General features: G+C 44.4%; 1 pseudogene across 1 annotated transcript in view; it reads left to right on the top strand.

Moving 5' to 3' along the window:
• The window catches only part of LOC147717644 (uncharacterized), a 50,757-nt pseudogene that overhangs the window by 24,701 nt on the left and 4,797 nt on the right, over window positions 1-21,259 (top strand). The gene's annotated exons all lie outside the window — the stretch shown is intronic.

Genomic DNA, 21,259 nt, shown 5'->3' with positions numbered 1-21,259 from the left:
TCTGACTCTAGGTATAAACCTCCGATGGTTCAGGAGCTCATGCTTCCTGCTCCTGTTTGTGTTTCCTCCTTAGTCTGCCCTAGTCATTTATGAGTCCCCTTGAAAAAGTTTGTTTGTGTCTGCTGAGGTGTTTGACTGCAGAATCTGGGCTCTGTTGTTTAAGGGTGTACCCAAATGTACCCACTTCCAGAGAGGCTACTTTCTAAAGTCCCCTCATACCAGACTGTGGAGTAATAGATGCCAGCTGTATTCCAGTTGAGGGGCACATCCTTTTTACCTGGGTGGGTTGGTAAGCATTTGCACAATTCCCCATAATTTGTTTTAGTTCTTACTCCTTCCTCAGTGACCGCAGTTTTTTTCACATGTGCATGGGGCCACGAGACTGCATGCATGGTGTGTCTAACTCCAGAGTATTTTTTTATTTTTATTGTTTGATTAGTTAAAATCTTTACACTAGGAATCAATCAAATGTGCATCACTGGAAGTGATAATTTAAAATACTAATAGAAATGTGTACTGTAAGTGATTTACAGCAATCTAAACGTTTTTGTACATCAGTAAACCAGTAAAAAATAAGATTGATTAGTCAAGAGTCCTTCAGAAGGGGCCGTGCAATAAAATGTAGGATGTTTTATTGCCACTGACCAAGGAATTTACTATTTCCTTGGACAGAGCGCAGCAATCCATCTGTTGGGGCAAGTAGGTGTATTAGCCCTTACATTTGTTTGCTGCCTCTCTGAGTGCCTTTTTTGCACCCAGAATATACTTGAGTGTTCTGGCAATGGAACATTGATCTGATGAATTTGAAGCAGGTCAATAAATCTTCCCTACAGGTGCAAAACGGGGTGACTGCAACCTAACCAACATACACAGTCCATAAATACTATGATACGCAAATGGGATTCATAGATAACTCACTTATTATCACTCATATTATGGATGTAATTTAACTTGAGAATGAGTTTGCCTATATGTAATCTTGTCGGATATCGGGCAAACATGGAGCATGCATATAAAATTTTCCTCCGACTATAAACAACGACGGGTATTTCTTGTCTACGGCGAGTGTATTTTTCTAGCAATTCTAATTTGCATTTGCTACTCGCAATATTTTAGGATGTTTAAATTATACTTTGTAATAATATATATCTTTCTAATTGTTTCCACCGGGAGTTTGTCATTGTAGACACATGGCTCCTTATATCAAGTATACATTTTATATGTGGGTAGAGTGCATTGTCATCCGAACAAACACGTTGTTTCGTTTCAAATTGTAGTTGGGATCGACTCGGGTTTATCCTTTTCCGGGTTGCCTTTCTACGCCAAACCGGAAGTAGGGTGTGCAGTTCTAACCTTTACTTTTAGTTGGAAGTGTTCAAAAATCGTTCGCGCGAGAACACTTTCTCTTCCGCATTTGATGCTACACTACTGAGGAAAGGACGCCGGACTCGCGGCTGGGCAAAACAAAAGGTATTTAATTAGAAGTTCCTCGGGATATAAATGCTGGGGCGAACGTACGGAGGATCTTTGGGTTATTTTCAACGTATTGTATTAATTTTTAGGTCCAGGGACATTCGGACTTTAATTGGATGCGTAAACACGGCCTTAGGAGACCTTCTCGTCTATACTGGATCGGTCTTAAACAGTAAGCATAAAGGCTTCTATTAGATGGTAGCTCATTATGGTAATCATTTTTAAGTGTGACACATTGCTATATCATATCGTGAAAATCATTACACGTTTTTTCAGGAACTAACGATTGGATCATAGTGATCACTCCTGTTCCGCCCATCCGCTCTTTGATACGGCATACTTTGATAACCACTTTGTCTTTAAATGTGAGCTTCGATTACCACATTGATCAACCCTATTGTTGTTAGGAGGTTCACCGTTCAAGGCCAAGACTATACTTGCATAAAATTGTTTTTTCAACACGAGTAATGGTCGGGTCGAACAAGGTCTGTGAGAAACTTAAGACCTTTTAGGTTAGTGTATCAGGAGGCTATAAGGCTTAAAATTGTGTTGCATCTTGGAGATATTTTGGAAGTCTAACTAGTTCACAATTATCGTTTGTTTTTCACAAGAGATTAATACGTGGAAACAGATATGGTTCCGCAGGAGTTAACAACTGTTTTTCTGGATAATTATGTTTCTTTCTTAATCTCATCAAAATGATTTCTAGAATTTTTTCACTGATTAAAACCCTAGATGGTTTGGCGGCATTTTGTCTTCTCGCATATACACTGGGGTAATTACATTGGCTTATCAAGTTCTTTTTTTCTGTTATTCTTGTACACGTGACTGCGGGTTTCTGTCCACATTAATGAAGATACGAGTGAAGAAGAGTTTAACAAGTGAACGCACAAGATACCCTTACCGGGTTGGAATTATCACCGGTTAAGTGGTAAGTGTTGTTGTCAAAAATACATCAACTCGAAAATTCAAAAACGATTAAATCCGTTCCAAATCGCAACTAGTTCAATATTTAAGTCCATTATCACATTTTTTATTAGGAATTACAACACAAGCCATCATTGCAAGAAAGGTATGTGTTGGCATGATAATAGCTTGAACATGCCTTACCATTGCTCACAACTATGGTGGTGGAGGGACTTTTCTTTACGGTCTCCAACGGCGAATGTAATGAATTTAATATTTACCTAGGAACTGTCACCCTCACAAAGCACAATATATCTTCAAATATCTTGACACTAATCTGCTAAAACATTGTTCTTAGCAATCTCTAATGTGTTTCCTTTTCCCTTTTGAAAGTGTGTACAAGATTTTGGACAAACTCAAATCTGTTTTTGTAGAACAATGCGTCGTGTTTTCGGTCACTTTTTTCTCACCTTTCAGAGCATGTGCATGTCACTTGCACGAGTGAAATGTGCAAGTATAACAAATGTTTTCAACAGAATTAGTTTGATGAAATGGGGCTCATGTGTTTTTAACTAATAGGACCTTTTTGGATCTTCAAACCCCTATTTCTGAATTGTAATGGGCATATAATGCACAAAAAGTTTATATTACAACATTGAGATTTCTCTTCTTAAATGTTGCAATGTATATGTCAAATCGCACAGTATAGTGAACTGTGTGACAAAAATCACAACACTATGTATATTTTGTTTCATTTCCAGCCCTGAAGAGTCAGAGCAATCTGTACTCTGATGAAACACGTTTTCGGCTGGCGTAAGATCCATTGAGCAATAAACGACAAAAATTGCTCAGAAAAGAAGAAGTGAAATATTAATTTCTAGGACTAAACCAAATGGATGCATGCTCATAATACTTTGTACTTAAATTGATATGTTGTGTGCATAGGAAATTATTTGCATTCATTTTAGGTGTTGATAAAATACCTTGTGAAGGGTTCAGAGGGTTTCCCTTTTCCTGTGGCACCACCAACTACGTTTTTCTAACCAGACAGGTTGTCAGAAACTTAGCAGAGCGCAAGTATTCCCTGTAAACATAAAACCCAGTGTCTTTGTGAATATAGAGGTGCAAAACCCTTGCTTCACCCATTGGGTGTGCAGCCACTTCCGACAAATTTCTAGGGTGGTTTAGCAGAGGCAGATGGTATAGACCAGGTTTTCGACTGCCAAGCCACATAGCCTACAGGCCTTGGCTTGTTGAATGGTAGTGACAGGAAGTCACCCAGTCGGCAGGACAGAAATTTATTTTTTATCTTGGGGTTTATGCCTTCCCAAAGGTCTTGCTAAGGTCTCAGGGATGTGTATCTGTTGAATACAACCCAGGCATGTGAGCGTTTTGCTAGAAATGCCCTGTCTTCTAGCGGTGCTGACATTTTAGATGATTCTGATGCTGCCTTTTTGAATTGGTCTAGGATTATAGAGGTTGACCACAATTTCGCCAGGGCTAGCAGTTCGGTCGTGCCATTGAGATGTTTCATAATCTCCTCCCAGGCACAATAATTGATGGAATTGTGCTCTGAGTTGTTTAGCTTATAGCAGAAGGTGACAAAAGCTGCTCCTCTTGCGTGGGACTGCTTTATTAGCCCAAATTCAAGCCCAATTTGTGCTGGTGAGGTGCTTTAGGGGAGATGAACGATTCGCATAAGCCAACCAATATTTTGTTCTGGACCGAAGTAGCTCTACCTCAGCACATCGTAACCATAGGCTAGTGTAGGTACTATTCTTGCTTTAGCAGTTTTGAGAATCGGGGTGTAGGAGGGCTCGTTTAGGTGTCTAAAAATTCCTGCCAGGCCTGCAGCAAGAGCCATCCCTTTCTTTTTGATCTCTTCCTTGTGAGACTTGAAGGACCATCGTTGTCAAGTATGAGGCTGAGGTATTTGTAGCTGTCTGTTTCTCCTATCTTTCTCCCCCCTACCACCACCATTTCCCCCCCCAAGTTGCCAGATGGTCTTCCCTTTAAGGCCTTTTTGCCAGATATCATTATTGTTGGTTTTTTCCATTTATTTTCTTCCTGTTGATCTCAGCAAACTGCTCTTTCGCCTTCATGAGAAGCTGCATCCTGACTCGTGTTCTACTTAAAATCACCAGGTCGTCAGCGTAGAGTACATTAGTTAACTGAGCAGGCCCTAGTTATGGTGCATGCAGGTTGATGGAAGAGAATGCTGGTGGAAGGTCAGTAAGAAATAAGTTGAATAGCAGCAGTGATAATACGCACCCTTGTTTGAGCCCTCTGGGTGTCGGGATGGCATTTGAGTCCCCACTTTGATCCTGACCCAAGTGTAGAATAAAGGGTTTCTATCGCTCTCAGGAGGTAAGGTGGAATTTGCCAGATCTTCAATCTTTCACATAACCTGTACTGGTCCACTCAAATTAAGGTGGCCTGAAAATCGATGTAGCAGAGGTAGAGGGGAATGTTTGAGGCTTTAGAGTAGTCAAGTATGAGTGATAGGGCCATTATATTTGTTGTGGTCCCTATATTTCTGGTGAACCCTCTTTGGTTATGGGGGATGATAAAGTTCGAGTTGTTCCAGTCCCTGAGGTGCTCAAGTAGAACCGCGGCATAGTATTTGGCCTCATCTGGAAACCTCCATTAGAAGTCTCATCTGGAACGTGGGGCAACCCTGAGTGACGCTGAAGACGCTTTATGCATCCCCTGACGCAGGAGGCCTGGCAGTACCTAATCAAGAACTTTACTACCTGGCGGCACAGTTACAGTTGGTGGCCTACTGGCTCAGCGGGAAACATTTCGGAGATACTGCGACAGACAGCACAACCTTGACACTCACACAGGTACATACAGTGTTTCACCCTCTGGCCAAAACTGCTTGTCCGAAGCAGCTACATTTAGCGGTCGCAGGCCGCTTCTATATGAGAGGCCTGAAACTTAGCAGCGCGGTGAAACCATATGCCCCGATACTCCCATTACTAGGCACACCCAAAGAGCGAGGAATACTCACAGAGGTGGCCTTAGAACACTGGACACAGGCGGGAGTGGACACAGTGGGAGACTTGTATGCAGAAGGGTCGCTAGTTTCCTTCGAAATACTGGTCGCTGACACGGGCCTCCTAGTAGGACAATTTCTTCTTCATGCAGCACTCGTTCGTACACTAACACGGGTCTGGGGAAACCTCTCCGAAGAACCACCGACACATTTGCTGCTACAATATTTACATGTCATGGGAAATGGCTCTCATGTGGTGCACTGGCTTGCACAGGCGCTCCTTACCCATACACAACCTTACTCACACAGACTTCAGAACAAGTGGGCGGTGGACAGAGGAAGAGAATGGACGGATGGATAATGGGCAATGGCTGTGGCCGGAGCCACGAATATCCCGCGCAACTCCCGCTTTAAACTCATACAGTTTTATATTACTCATCGCGCTTATTTGTCGCTCGATAAAATTAATCGTTATTTCAATCTCACAACATCAGCATGTCCACGATGTGCGCTGGTGGCAGCAGACCTGTTACACATGTTATGGTCATGCCCCTTGCTACGCTCATACTGGCGCAAGGTGACAGAATCCTTGGCGGAGAGTGTCGAAGACGTGTTGCACCATACTTGGGAGACATGCATATTGGGCATCTATAAAAGAACGAAACAAACAAGAGTCCGTTCTAGATTTTGGGACCTAGGGCTCATTACGGCAAAGAGATTAGTCACCAAAAGATGGAAGAGCAGCGAACCCCCCCTTGTGGCACACTGACGTAGCTCCTTTGATAATTGGGCGAGGGCAGAAAGTACGACCCTTCACAGGGAAGAGACTGCGGGATTACGGAAATACCCTATAGCTCAGTCCTGGGATGACACTCTGAAGGCCTTTCACAAAATGTGTATTCAACATAGTATTCCGTGAGTGGTGTACCAGATAACCCTAGCTGGAGGTGTGACGGAGCTGGGGGAGGTGGACTTGAGTGACCCCCACATATCATACGTTAACAAACGTGGCGCCTCTGTCGGGTTGTAGCAGAGGGGCGCTAACCCTAATGCTGGAAGCTCTAATCTCTCTACAATATAGGCAAGACATGGACGCTCCACATGCTGTTGCCCCCCCCCCCCACCCCAACTTCCCATGCAGACCCCACCAACGCGACGGCTACATGCCCTCTGGCCTCACATACTACATGTCACATGAGCGATGACCTGCACTGGCAGGTCATTGTATTTTAATTTGTTTTTTATGTATTTGGTTTGTGTCCCACTGTTGTATAGTTGAGAGGATGGTTATATTGTTATGAATATCGAAATGTGCGTTTTTCCTTTAGTCATGCCTTTTTTTGATTGCAACTGATGCACACTGCCAAGGATCTGGCCTGTCTTTGTTCATTAACGTGGATTACTGGGGAAACATACCCAGGGTCATTCCTACGATTTTGTATCGCCCAATGCTCTGATGGATAGAGTGACCAGCTGCATTGTCATAGGATTGTTGTCGTTATTACTGTTTCATGTAGTTCCATGATTGTTTTTTGCCCAGGGACTAGTTGGCTCATACTGATCCTAGAAATGTTAACTACCTTCACATCCCCCTCCCAGAAGAGGTAGCCCTCTTGGGCAATGAGGGATACACTGGAGGCTGTGCCCTATGTCCCATGCTGAACTGATACAGTGGGTAACATGTGTATATGTGCTGTGACGGGCAGCTGTTTCCAATGAATATTATTATACGGTCATGCAATGTAATGTAACAATTTCATTTTGAATTTATATTATGCACGGTGAGCATCATACAAAAAAGCAATAAAAGATATTCAAACAAAAATAAAAACAATAGTATTTGGCCTCATTATCAATCAAGGCTGTTCAAGTTCAAGTTCGGGCATTTATATAGCGCACTACTCACCCGAGGGTCTCAAGGCGCTAGAGGGAGGGGTTCATTATTTGTCGAATAACGATACCAGTTCTGGGTTGGGTCGGGGCAGGGAGCAGCGTTGGGTGCGACCGCTTCTGGTCAGCCTGTAGTTTGCTGGGTCAAGTTTATTCCTTTCTTTAAAGATTGGAGAGACAATGGTTTCTCTCCAGGAAGGTGGGATTGATGCCCCAGTTAAGTTGTATTTGAAAAGTGGCCCCATTGCTTTGGCCCATTTTACCTGGTTGGTTTTATATATTGCTTGAGGGATGCCATTTGGCCCTGGAGCCCCGGTGTACCGACCCTTGATGCTCTGTCGCTGCACCTCTTCGGGCTTGATTTCGATGATGCCTGGCTGGCCTGAGCCCCACATCGGAGCCAGTCTGCGTTCCGATCCTGAGTTGTTTGATCCGTTCTTGTGCAGAATTGGGTTTGTGTCTACTTTAGGGTTAAAGTGGGCTAATAGGAAGGCAGCCCAATAGGATTCTGAGACATTTGAATCTTGCTTCCCATGAGTGGGATTTTTTAAGGAATTCACTCTGCCGAAAATTTCTTGTGCTATTGTACTTAAGGTTTTAAGAGTTTAGTCCAAAAGGTGTCGCTGTTTTCTCTTTTGATTGCCCATATTGCACGCCTAAAGCCCTGCTTTACTCGTTTCAGGGTGGCACTGTTTAGTTCATTTGAGATGTTGCGCTGAACGACTCTCAAAGCCTTATCGACTTCCCACTTTAGATGCTTAATTTTACCTGACTTTTATAAATTATGGCCAGTTAAGGAGGTTTGTCTGGGCTGCAAAGTCCCATGATTTTCTTTGGTTGAGAACTGTTCTGTGTAGGTGGTGGTGAATTCAACCCTTTCGTCTGTGATTGCGCCATTGAATTGTTGGGCTTTTACCAAGTGGCGGGTTGCTTCATGTTCCAGTCCTTCGATTGAGTTCGAGGACCACTTAATTCTTTTCAAGTTGATTGAGTATATGATTCCGGCTACATCTGGTGAGTACTTATTCTGTGTTGGTGACATGGGCAATGCCAGCTCCTGGTCACTTTCTGTTCCTGAGCCCATTTTATATGAAAGAGCTAAGTGTAGTAGGGGAAGAGACACCGCAGTGTGGTCTATTAGTGAGCAGCCGGATTGAATATGGAATATGGCTGGGGGACTATCTCCGTTGATGCGGCCCTTTAGAACTTATAGCCCCAGATGCTCCAGTTTCCCGACTAAGAATATATCATAATTTGGTCCTTCCTTGTTTTACCTGGTTGGATTTGTTTAGGAATGTCCCACTCCCGTTCCTGGGCCTCAGTAACTTCGCTTTTGGTGGTGTGACCTAGCAGTATCATGTATGTATGTATGTATGTATGTATGTATGTATAGGCATTTATATAGCGCACTACTTACCCGTAGGGTCCCAAGGCGCTTCGGCCGCTGCGAAACCCTTCCTGGCTTCCCTGAGAGATGGAAGTCACCTGTACCTTTTAGTGGGATATCTGGAAGTTCACCTTCCAAGTCAGCAATGTAATTTATTAGCTGTTTTGACAGGTCTGTACAATCTTTCTGTATTTGTTGTTTGTAGATGTTTATCAACGTGAGGCGCTGTTCTTTTCCCTTGATTGCAAAGATTAGGTGCATTATCTGGAGTCTGTCATGTTCGGTTGTTTGAGCATTGAAACTCATTGTGAGTGATGTTAATATATATATACTTCCAGGCCATCTTTCCATCGTCCTAATTTTGCTTCTCTGATGGCTGGGATCAGGGCGTGAGTGAATCCCCGGATTGATATTGGTTTAGGAGCCGAGGTTTCCTGGAGTGCTATTTATTATTGAGAATGAATGAAGATATCTCCGTGTGTCGGGGTCGCTGATCTTGGTTTTCAGTCTGTGAATCTTCCAAGAGCAAAGTCTTCAGTTCGAAGTGGTCTGTTTTGGTCCAGTGCCCAGGGCGGTAGTTCAATCTGTTGCTGGTCGCCGCTTGATAATGCTCGCCATGTGTTGTGTGCATAACGTGCATAGGGCCACAAGACTGCGTGCATGGTGCATCTTACTCCGCGCACAGTGCACACCATGTATTATGTATTTCACATGTGCATGGGGTCACAAGACCGCATGCATGGTGTATCTCACTCCACACACAGTACTGACCATATGTTCTGTGTTTCACATGTGCATGGGGCCAGAAGATGAGGTCATTGTGCGTCTTACTCCGTGCGCAGTGCATACCATGTGTTGTGTGTTTCGCATGCACATGGGGTCACGAGAATGCATGTGTGGTGTGTCTTACTCCACACAGTGTTCACCATGTGTTGTGTATTTTGCATGTGCATGGGGCCACGAGACTACATGGATGGTGCGTCTTAGTCCTCGCACAATACACACCATGTGTAGTGATACCCTCACACACCCATGTGGGTGTCATGCTTCATCATCAGGCTTTTTACTTCTCGTGGGGCTCGCACTTCAATACTCCAAGGGCCCTGCGAGAGTGCTCTTTGGGAGAGATCTTTTCAAAGCAGAAGCCATGATGGTGCGTGCGGGTGTGTGGAGCCAAGGAGTGTAAATGTGAATTTGTAAAATTACCTGAAGAGTACCCTATGATGAGTTTAATTGGGGTCCCTTGGGTAGGTTAAAAAAAGGAAAAATACAAACTTAGCAGTCTGTGCAGGGTTAGGAAGTATGACTGTCTAGTGAGTGGAGCATAAACGCAATGTGGTTGATGCTGGATCAGGTCGACATGTTTCACGACCTGGTGGTCCAAATGGATCCAATTCATTTCTCTAGGACCGGTGAATGCAGTGTGGACCCTAGTATGATTCCAAAAAAACAGTGTAGGGATGTTATGGTATATCGTTTATTCTAGTGGAACAGCATCAGATCATCAAAGTACCTCAGAAATGCTTCTCCTGAAATATAATCTAATCCAATCCCCACAATTCAGCTTCCGTGAGCATTAGGTCTAGACAGAGGACCCCGTGCACTACGTGGAATAGTCTGGTGCGCGGGGCTACGCGTTCAACCTATCCCTCGCCATACCTTCCTGAAGGCTTCTAGTCCCTCTCTCATTTTGATACATGTGTGTTTCACATGCGCATGGCACAAGGAGACTGTATGCATGGTGCACTTTACTCTGCACACAGTGTGTTTCACATGCGCATGGCACTAGGGGACTGCATGTATTGTGCATCTCACTCGTCCACAGTTCGCACCATGTGTTGTGTCTTTCGCATGTTCATGGTGTCAGGACACTGTGTGCATGGTGCATATTACTGCCCCACAGTGTGTGCCATGCCTCGTACCCAGAGAGACATTTTCCGACACAGGACACTACAGGGGACTTGGCAAGTGATTCAGGACAAAGACCTGAAAATTCATGGTTGAGCTCGTAGGAGCTGCAGGAAGTGACCCCCTGTCCATGAATGTCATGCCTTTATGTTAATCCCAACCTCCCTTGTACTAGCCCTGATTACATGGGGTGCATGCCTGTCCATTTCGAGGCCCCAAGACACTTCCTTCCCCCCTATTGACACTAGGCTCTGAAGTAGCGTGCCATTGGACTCTTGTCAGCTTCCCCAATACAGGACCATGTCAGAGACTGCTTATAAACTCCCAACATAACAAGCATTTTTGCAAAGCACTTATTCATCCCTGAGATGTATCTTTAATGCTGAAAATAGAGGTTTCTTGTTACTGTTTTCTATAGTACTCCTTTTGTTAACCCTGGGAGGATCAAAGACTGAGTAGATATGTTAGGATTCAAACCTGTGACCATGAGGTCAAACACAGATCCCTGTAGTCAAATCATTACCTGCTAAAAGCCACCAGACCCACCACATTCAGTTTGCTCTTGACCCTAAACTCCAGTAGACTTGCTTTCTGATAAGGGCTGCTAGTTGACCCACGTGGCCGGGATTCCATTGTATACCCTGGTGGCAGCAGAAGGCGGCCCCAATAGGCCAAGTAAAAAAAAACAACGGCACAGATGTACTGATGAAAGTCTTGAGTCAGAGGACTGGACTTGGACAAACCACTCAGAAAGACTCTTAAAATCAAGTGGTGCAGCTGCTCCCCCGCCATATCTGTACTGGTGAAAAAAGTGAAAAGCAATACCTTATAAGCTGCACCCCTCCCTCTGCTTCTGCCCACCCATCACAGTTATAAGGGTGAAGCACAGATCAGTGACACACCCACTCCTTCATGGTCCCCATGAGCCAGCCTCGCCCCCAGCCATTTAATTCAATGGAAATGTTCCATTCGTGGCCTGGACCTTCATAAATAATGCCCCATACGAATGCCTGTACCTGGAAATCAAAGCCCTCCACACTCACACACAACTTGTCGTCACTAGCCATACTTTTGCCTCCAGGGCGAGGAAGACCACAAACCAGACACCGCTTGTACATTGGACACAAAGCAGCCTCAGGTCATTGCTCCAGCCCCTCCCCATCCCACCGAAAACATAAATTTGAGCTGGTTTGTGACTGAGCAGCAAGTGGAGTTTGTTTCCAGAAGCTGGGTGTTCTTTCCCCAGGGAGGTAGGGTAATGCCCCTTTCACCATTTAACAATAGCTGCCCCTCGTGTCTCCCCTGCATGTATGTAGCCTCTAAACCTGTGTGGTGCTGCATAGCGTTAGTGATACTTTCTCAACTCTCACTGCATACTCCGCCCACGCTGCTTTTAGAGCCACTCCTTGCATTGAAATTCCTTGTGAAGCAGATGATCCCTGTAGAGAAGATTATAATCTCTTTGACACCAACTGGTACTGAGTACCTCATTCCCTTTCCCCTCCCCCCTAAAAAATGGACTCTGCATAATTTACTGTATTGGAATACTTCCAAGAAATGTTATTTTGCTTATCCCACTCCATATGATACCAATGTCCCCTCCCCCCCCCCCCCCTCCAACACAATCTCTTGACCACACAGTTCGCTGGTTACAGCCAGCTATTACAATACAATTGGGGACTTGTTCCAGATATGACCCCACAGACTCTTTGCTGCCTTTTAACATTGGTTTGGGCTTTTTCCCATATATTGTGCTATTTTTGCTACGTCCCCTGCTCATTTCGGTTCTGAGGGCACGCTAAACAGAACATGCCCTCCATTTTGCAATTGAGAAGCAAATAGCTGCAATTCCTCCCCACAAATTGTCAGTCTTAACTACTTGATAGAGTTTGGCTCTTCCTCCACCCGCACTAAACCATGAACAAAGACATCGGACCACCAGCTCTACGCAATACTACCACTGTCTTTTCATTGTCTCCCCACACTAGCCAAGAGACCCGTGACTTCTTGAGTAAGCCTGGAGCTCTATCTGGTGGACAAAAGCAAAAATGCAGGAAACCTTGTTTTCTGCCAGCCTATACTACAGGCCCTCGGATCCATACTTCCTGTTTGTGTGGTCAGGTCTACCTTAGAGCTCCTTCACGGGAACTAAAATTAACTTACAAAGGCTTGTCTGTGGAATGCTACTGTCTTTTTAACCACCAATACCTCTAGGAAAGAGACTTATCCATTAATAGGCATTCTCTCATTATATAGACCAATCATACACTGCAACAAGACAAAAACACACAACTATCCTCTCCTCCCTCTGAGTCTTTTTAGAGCCTACCCCCAGTCTTTAATGATGCCTTCGCCAAACTTCTCCCAGAACTCAAAACTTGTGCGATACGGACCCAACTCATGGTCCATTAATTACTCAGGTTATCTAACCAGCAATGCTAAAAAGAACCTAAAACACAGAACCTTAAAACAACACCTAGAAACACTTATTGTTAACAACTACCATACTGTGACTAATGGAAAGATGAAAACTAATTTAATCTTCTACACAAATCGTCCAACAAAGTGGAAAAACACCTTCCCTCTTTTCTTTCAAGTCACCAAGTCAGTCAACATTCCCTATGGTGAAAAAATCTCCATGACTGCCTCCCATACCTTTAAAGGGGAACTCACAATCTCCATTGTCAGAAAAGGAAACATTTTGATACAGGCCACGGACCCGCACCTCACCATTTTTGATCGACACTTCCCAACGTTACTCTCCTCTCTAACTCTCCAGGACCACCAAACCCAATCTCCCATACCCTCCCCCCCTTGACAGCTAACCCTGAACTATCCCAAGCTCCCACCCCAAACGACCCTCATCACAACTCTTGGACATTCACCATCACTAATTATAACCACACTACCCCTATCATCACTCTCTGTCAACACCCATTACAATGGCTCAACCGAGACCGCCAGGTCCAGCAAATGCACAGTTATGAATCACCACAAGGTGGATTCTGAGCCAAGCAGATCGGACTCAATCGCCAATCGTTCAGTTACTGAACTCTCTACAGATACCCCTGCCTCGAATTCAGGAGTCCTGACTCTTCCCACGCAAACTATCCCCAACTCCACTACTGCCACTACTCCACCTGCCCAAACAATCTCCTTATCCTACGTCACCGACAGGCCCTTGGATACTGACCACCCTCAAACCACTGAACACGCACCCTCCCCTGACCCTCGGCCACATACTCAAACAACCCACAGCCCAAACATTTCTCTGTCCTCGCCCTTGGAGCCGAGATGCACAACACCTCCACCTTACCCCTTGACCAGAAGCAATAATGACCCGAATCCTCTCGGCCAATCTATCCCCACTCCTAACCCCAATGTTGCCACTCAGTCTCACAACTGTCTACTCTCTCCTTCCACTAACTCTAGTCATACTCCACTACAGATAAATGCAATATTCCCTTGCTGCGCACTTACCCACTTACTGACCCGAATGGAGCAGAAAATAGACTCCATAGCGGCAGAAATCCTACACCTACAACAAGACCTCGCCTACCAGATTAAACCGCTATGCTCACACAATCAAGGTTGCCCTACAAACTCGTCCATGACCCTGCCTGGTACACCTTGGCCCACCAACCCTATGAGGAAGCAGGCTCATCGACCTAGCCGGACTCTCTGCCCTATCTCAGCAGGAGAAGCAGAGGAGATCAACGACTCGTACCTCACAATAAGCCAGAACACAGCCCCTTCTGCTATCCCTGTTTTAGTGAGCACAAACAGAATCCCTAGACCTGCAAGCTCGCCATGACCCCCTGCTCTCTACACGTCTATACATACAGAACACACCAACACTGAGGCCCCCCGTTCCCTAGCGTGCATGCTCCTCAACTGCAGATCAGCAGTTCAACATGCCACAGATATTGCTGAAGTTTTACTTGCAGAGGAAATAGACACCGCATTCCTCACAGAATCATGGCTCAATGACCATTTTACCCCCATCCTTGACCTTCTCAGCCCCAAGGCTACAACATCATCAAACACGACAGACAAATCAAAAGAGGTGGCGGCCTAGCTATTATTTACAAAGAAGGAATACAACTTACCAGATAAAAATCCACGGAATACCAAACTCTGGAGTAACTAGGTGTTGAATTTACAATCAATGGCACCATGCCCATCAAATTTCACACCATCTATCATCCTCTTGGTGAACGTGTCATCGTCACTGAAGAGCTTACCGACATAATATCTCACTTCTCCCTAACAGCCACAGAAGACGTGTTCCTGGGTGACTTCAATATTCACTGGAACAACCCAGAAGACACCACTACACAGGTCCTCTCTACCCTGCTTGAAATAAATAACCTCAACCGACTTTGCAATGGACCAACACACATCAAAGGAGCCGCACTGGATACGCTCATCACCAAAAATGAGCCGATCTCTCTGAGATCGATTTCTCCCATTGACTGGTCCGATCACCACCTCATATTGTTTAATAATGTCTCACAGGTCAGAAACTAGTCTATACGTCCTGTCAAACCTAAGCACTGGACCAGGAACATCAAAGGAGTCCCCTTAACCAACCTAGAATCCAGAATTCAGGCCCAGCTACTACCCCAGCCCTCCAATATGACAGCTGATGACCTCACAGCCCACTTTAATTCCACAATGACAGAAGGGTTAGATCAAGTAGCTCCTCTCAAACTAAAAAATTTCAGATCTACCAAATTGAAATCCTGGTTCAATGTTGATCTTAATAACGAAAGGAGAAAACTCAGACAATCGGAAAGGACTTGGGGCCAGATGTAGGAGACCAAATGCTGGTCGGTAATGGCCGATTTCGGCCGTTACCGACCGGTATGTGAATAAAGTGTTCTCTTGTTCAACTAAGTTAAGTAATGGGAAAGTTTGGCATTTTAGCAAACTCTCAAAATGTAAAAACATTTTGTCTTGGGATTGTGATGGATGAGACAGTACTAAGCAATTGTTATGGGAAGAAGTGGACAATGAGGCGAATAGCAACTGTTCTCCACCAAATAGTAGTTCAAATGATTTACAAAATAGTTCCTCATCTACTTCGATTACCCTATCTTTGAATTTAAGAATTGGAAACCCGCTGGTGTATGTACATGCATCTACCAGTAATGTTGGTGCAAGGGAACACAGTTCATATCACAGTGTAGTTCCAATTGTACCCCTCAAGGGAGCTAAAACAAATATCCCAGGAAGAACTGTTGCACTTCGTTAAAAGTTTAAAAAAATGATGTGGTAGGACACGGGTAGCCTTTGAGTTTATTTTGTAAATCTATTTCGAGTTTTTCACAATGTAATACCAAGTTTATGTTGTTAACTGCATAATGAAATAGTCATGTGCTTCATTAGGATATACATTGTAATTAAGCTTAATTGTTCTTATAAAGGGTAGGTGTGTGGTATTGGGTTACTAGGTTATAGACTGTTATATAGTCATAGTTCCACTATGGAACTATGTAGTGATATTTGGTGAGGACCTCTGTGAAGTGATGACCAATTACTTGCTCTTCTCCTTCAATGCCGAATAAACATTAATTAGCTCACTGCTGTGGTGTCCTCTCCACTACAATGTTGGTGGATCTCTGAACACTTCCTGTTAGTCATTCCACTGGATGCAGTCCCATCGGGTTGCGGGCTGCACAGAAGTAATGCACTCTGGTATATTCCCTGACCTCATCTGTTGGAATGCAAGGAGACCCGAATTTCCGATCCCACATGACTGCTCTAGAGTGCTCTCTCTAACCTCTCCATCACCCTCCCTATCCATTGCCCCTTTTCTGAGGGGGACCCAAAAACTCAGCTCTCACATCAATGAGATCACCCTCCTAACAAACTTCTCTTCATCAAAAATGTTTTATCTCCATTTCCATTGGTTTCAATAGGTTCTTCTATGCCCCCTCATCAGAGGTTCAAAAGGATAAGAGGTGAGCAAACAACATTTGAACACCATCCCTGTATCCATCAGGACAGCCCCAAAGCTTCTTCAATTTATGAAAGAGTTGACGGTGCATCGCATTAAAGAACCCTACATCACAAGTGCATTAATTGTCCACAAACTAGCTACCTCTCCTATCACTCGTTAACTATGTTTGTCTTTGACCATGTGCATTGCTCCATTGCCTTTGGGCTAGGTTTGTGCTATAGAAATACAATATATAGAGATACATACATTAATATTGGTATGACTCATATGTCCTGACACAGCTTCCCTGCCCTGTGCTGGATAGCCTTGCTGGCATCCATTCACTGTTACCAGCCATGGAATGGGTGACCATTTATAATACAAGGCATTGCTTCACTCCTTACCCCTTCGGGCCCGTGGTCACTAATTGCATATTGTCCTTCAATCTGCATCCTTTTCACTTGCTAATGGCATAGTTCCCATCACATCCAAACCACACACAGTAAAGGGGACCCACGGGCAATTTATTGACCAGCTCTGAGTACATGCCCACCTAACATTAATCACAAAAGGGTACTCGAGGGTCAAAAGTAAGACAGGCTGATTAGCAGAGACAGAGACGGTGTAGCGCTCCCACTAGCCATATAACTGTGAAAGGAACAATGGAGAACATGCCAGATCAAGAACAGTGTCTGGTCTCTGGCTCCCATCAGTCACCACTCGGAACCGCCCTTCATCATTTGGGGCTCCGAGGACCAGCACTATACTGGATCTTGGTTTCACAACAGAAAGGAATGAACCTTCCTGTTGGTAAGTAAGTGTTGGTGTAATGGTAAAGACCATATGTGTTGGTGAAGTAACTGACAGGGATAAAAAGTGTAGTGTGCAGTGCAAGGAAAACCAGGAAGGGTAGGGAGGAGTGAATAAAATTGGTTAAAAGGAGCAAAAAGATAGTTTAATAGGGTGTAGCTCCTAATACCAATATTAAAAGATAGCCAAGACAGGGTAAAGCTATGACCTGTCTAGTGGTGTAACGTGGTCGACATGTTTCAGCAAATATTGGCCAATAGCCTTGCTTTCTTCAGGACAACAAATATACGGCTACTGCAAACAAAACACCAAGTGTGACAGATAAGTGAAAAATAATTAAAAAGAAGGAACGACACAGAAAAGTCACCTGGACATCCAGGTGTGTCTGTTCCGAATCTTCTCACTTGATCAGCAATGGGCTGAAAAAATAATAAAAAGCATGGCATGAGCTGAAGTCCCATCCCTGTCTGAGAATAGCCTGTCATTTGCACCTGTTGCAAACGTCAACATGGGCGTAGTTCATGTCTCGGGATCTGAACAGTCACATTGACAAAGCTAGTGTATACCAACATTCACAGAAATTGAAACTTTTCAAGTTTCACAAGATCCTTCTTACCTGGTCAGTAAGAAGTGTATACCTCACCTCGCCTGGCCACGGCTCAGGACTGGTGAAGCACCGCTCTAAAAAGGTGAATAAATTCAAAAGAAAGAATCATCCACCATGTAATGCCTGAAATTCAGTCAAAGCGAACCATTACAGATGCTAGTAATTAATGAAAAAGAAGCGGAGGATGTTATATCCGCTTCGCAATTGGAGAATATGCCATATTCATGAGCCATTATAGAATACTTCCTTAAGTGCCAACTAAATGGTGCCAACAAAGTAAAAAGCCCATCCAAGTCTCACACACCGAGGATCGTGGGTGCCCCGTGGGCAAAGAGCCGCCAAACCCCAGAGCCCACCCCCGAAATCAAAAACGACCCGCTGAATAGCGGAACGCTTACCAAACATGCGTGTCACCGCTCGGAGCCGTTAGCAGACATTGCAGTGCCCTTGTAATCTTAGGTATGTGGGGATGACCACTCGCAAAATAAAGGTGCGGCTATCTGAGCACAGAAGTACCATTAACTGCAGGAGACAGGCCACCAAGCTGACTAACCATTTCATTGCACTTAATCACTCACCCACTTCTTTCAAATGGACGGTCTTAGAAAAACCGTTCATTCCCTCTCACGTCACTAATGTGAGTGATTTTCTGCACAAAAAGGAACAGAGATGGGTGTTGAGATTGGGTAGCGATCGTACAGGACTGAATGATGACATTCCGTGGTCATCATTTTAAACCATTTCACTGAGGATGAATTTCACGTGACAACTTAGCCTTCAGAGATATGACTCAGTAGCTTTTTATCTGGCAGATACCCTTTTGTATAACATTGCTATGTATACCCTTGCTTTTTCCACCTAGTAATTATGCCTTATATATCATAGCCAGCTTGAGACTCTTCCTTATGACCTTAAGTCCGTTATCACACCTCTTAAATCATGCACATTATTTGCATTTTCGATTGCACACCTTTTTATCATGTACATTAGTTGCATTTTCGATATGGTCACAAATTATAATTTCTTTGTTGCCATCACGTCACGCTTTGCATTGCATTGCCAAGTTTGCTGCAATGTGGTGCCTAATCAGTCTAACCAGGTGATGTACTTAACGCTTTTTGCCGCGGCTGCACCATCCCGTTCTTGTCTATTAGTGTAAATATTACGATAGATCAGTGGGTTAGGCTCTCCGATGCTTTGTTTACATCGCCAAATTCGTTGACCTGCCATTGGTGGGCTGACCGGCAAGCTGCACCAATCAGGGCCTTCGTAGCTCTTTGGACGCGTGACGCTCAGAATGACGCGTCACGTGCTCAGAACCGGCCAATGAGGCTAGACGGAATATAATTCCGATAGAATCAGACCGTCGGTACCTCCCCAGACGGCACAGATGCCGCTAGGAAGTACCGACGGATAGGTGAGTGGTCGCTGCAATGTCTGCTAACGGCTCCGAGCGGTGACACGCATGTTTGGTAAGCGTTCCGCTATTCAGCGGGTCGTTTTTGATTTCGGGGGTGGGCTCTGGGGTTTGGCGGCTCTTTGCCCACGGGGCACCCACGATCCTCGGTGTGTGAGACTTGGATGGGCTTTTTACTTTGTTGGCACCATTTAGTTGGCACTTAAGGAAGTATTCTATAATGGCTCATGAATATGGCATATTCTCCAATTGCGAAGCGGATATAACATCCTCCGCTTCTTTTTCATTAATTACTAGCATCTGTAATGGTTCGCTTTGACTGAATTTCAGGCATTACATGGTGGATGATTCTTTCTTTTGAATTTATTCACCTTTTTAGAGCGGTGCTTCACCAGTCCTGAGCCGTGGCCAGGCGAGGTGAGATATACACTTCTTACTGACCAGGTAAGAAGGATCTTGTGAAACTTGAAAAGTTTCAATTTCTGTGAATGTTGGTATACACTAGCTTTGTCAATGTGACTGTTCAGATCCCGAGACATGAACTACGCCCATGTTGACGTTTGCAACAGGTGCAAATGACAGGCTATTCTCAGACAGGGATGGGACTTCAGCTCATGCCATGCTTTTTATTATTTTTTCAGCCCATTGCTGATCAAGTGAGAAGATTCGGAACAGACACACCTGGATGTCCAGGTGACTTTTCTGTGTCGTTCCTTCTTTTTAATTATTTTTCACTTATCTGTCACACTTGGTGTTTTGTTTGCAGTAGCCGTATATTAGTTGTCCTGAAGAAAGCAAGGCTATTGGCCAATATTTGCTGAAACATGTCGACCACGTTACACCACTAGACAGGTCATAGCTTTACCCTGTCTTGGCTATCTTTTAATATTGGTATTAGGAGCTACACCCTATTAAACTATCTTTTTGCTCCTTTTAACCAATTTTATTCACTCCTCCCTACCCTTCCTGGTTTTCCTTGCACTGCACACTACACTTTTTATCCCTGTCAGTTACTTCACCAACACATATGGTCTTTACCATTACACCAACACTTACTTACCAACAGGAAGGTTCATTCCTTTCTGTTGTGAAACCAAGATCCAGTATAGTGCTGGTCCTCGGAGCCCCAAATGATGAAGGGCGGTTCCGAGTGGTGACTGATGGGAGCCAGAGACCAGACACTGTTCTTGATCTGGCATGTTCTCCATAGTTCCCATCACAACAGAGATTCTGTGGACCCAGTCATCCTGAATGTCCTTCATCTGACTTGCTGGCTTTAACATCGCCCACCAGCCATTTAACGTGTTATAAGTGCCATGTCTCCTGCTGCCTCCACCCGTCTTCAATTATCATTTAGGGTGGGATGCCTCTCTTTCACTCCTGGTTCACATTGAGAACAGAGATTGGATTTGTGTTGATGTCTTGTAGCTGTCATTTCTCAGTATTCATTTGCATGCTGCATCAGCTTAAACTTGAATTTGTGTTGCTCAGAGAGCATGGTTTCTTTAAATCTGAGAGGAGTTAACTGATTTATGGAGGTTCGGCACAATTATGTATGATAACTTTAACATACTGTAGGTCAACCAAATGTTTGTTAATTGCATTGCTTCATGGGCTGTAATTGGAAAGATGGGGTTTATATAGAAATAGACTCGGCTGTTAGGGTCTGCTCTCTGAGCCTGTGGGTGCACTGTATGTTGAGTCGGACACTGTGCAGTGGGCAGCCTATCGGTGTGCTGCGTGTTGACTCAGAACTTGCTCACCCTGTGGATGTGCTATATGTTCACTCAGACATTGTTCAAACTATGTGTGCACTGCCTGTTCACTCCAACCTTGTTCAGCCTGTGGGTGCGATGTATGTTCACTCACCTTTTTCAGCAAGGGATCATGGTTCTTTTTGTTTTCTTGTAGCGCAACGT

This window comes from Lissotriton vulgaris, chromosome 5 (genome assembly GCF_964263255.1).
Source record: "Lissotriton vulgaris chromosome 5, aLisVul1.2, whole genome shotgun sequence".
Classification (NCBI taxonomy): Eukaryota; Metazoa; Chordata; class Amphibia; order Caudata; family Salamandridae; genus Lissotriton; species Lissotriton vulgaris.
The sequence above is the reverse complement of the archived record's forward strand: the minus strand, read 5'-3'. Positions and strand labels throughout refer to the sequence as shown.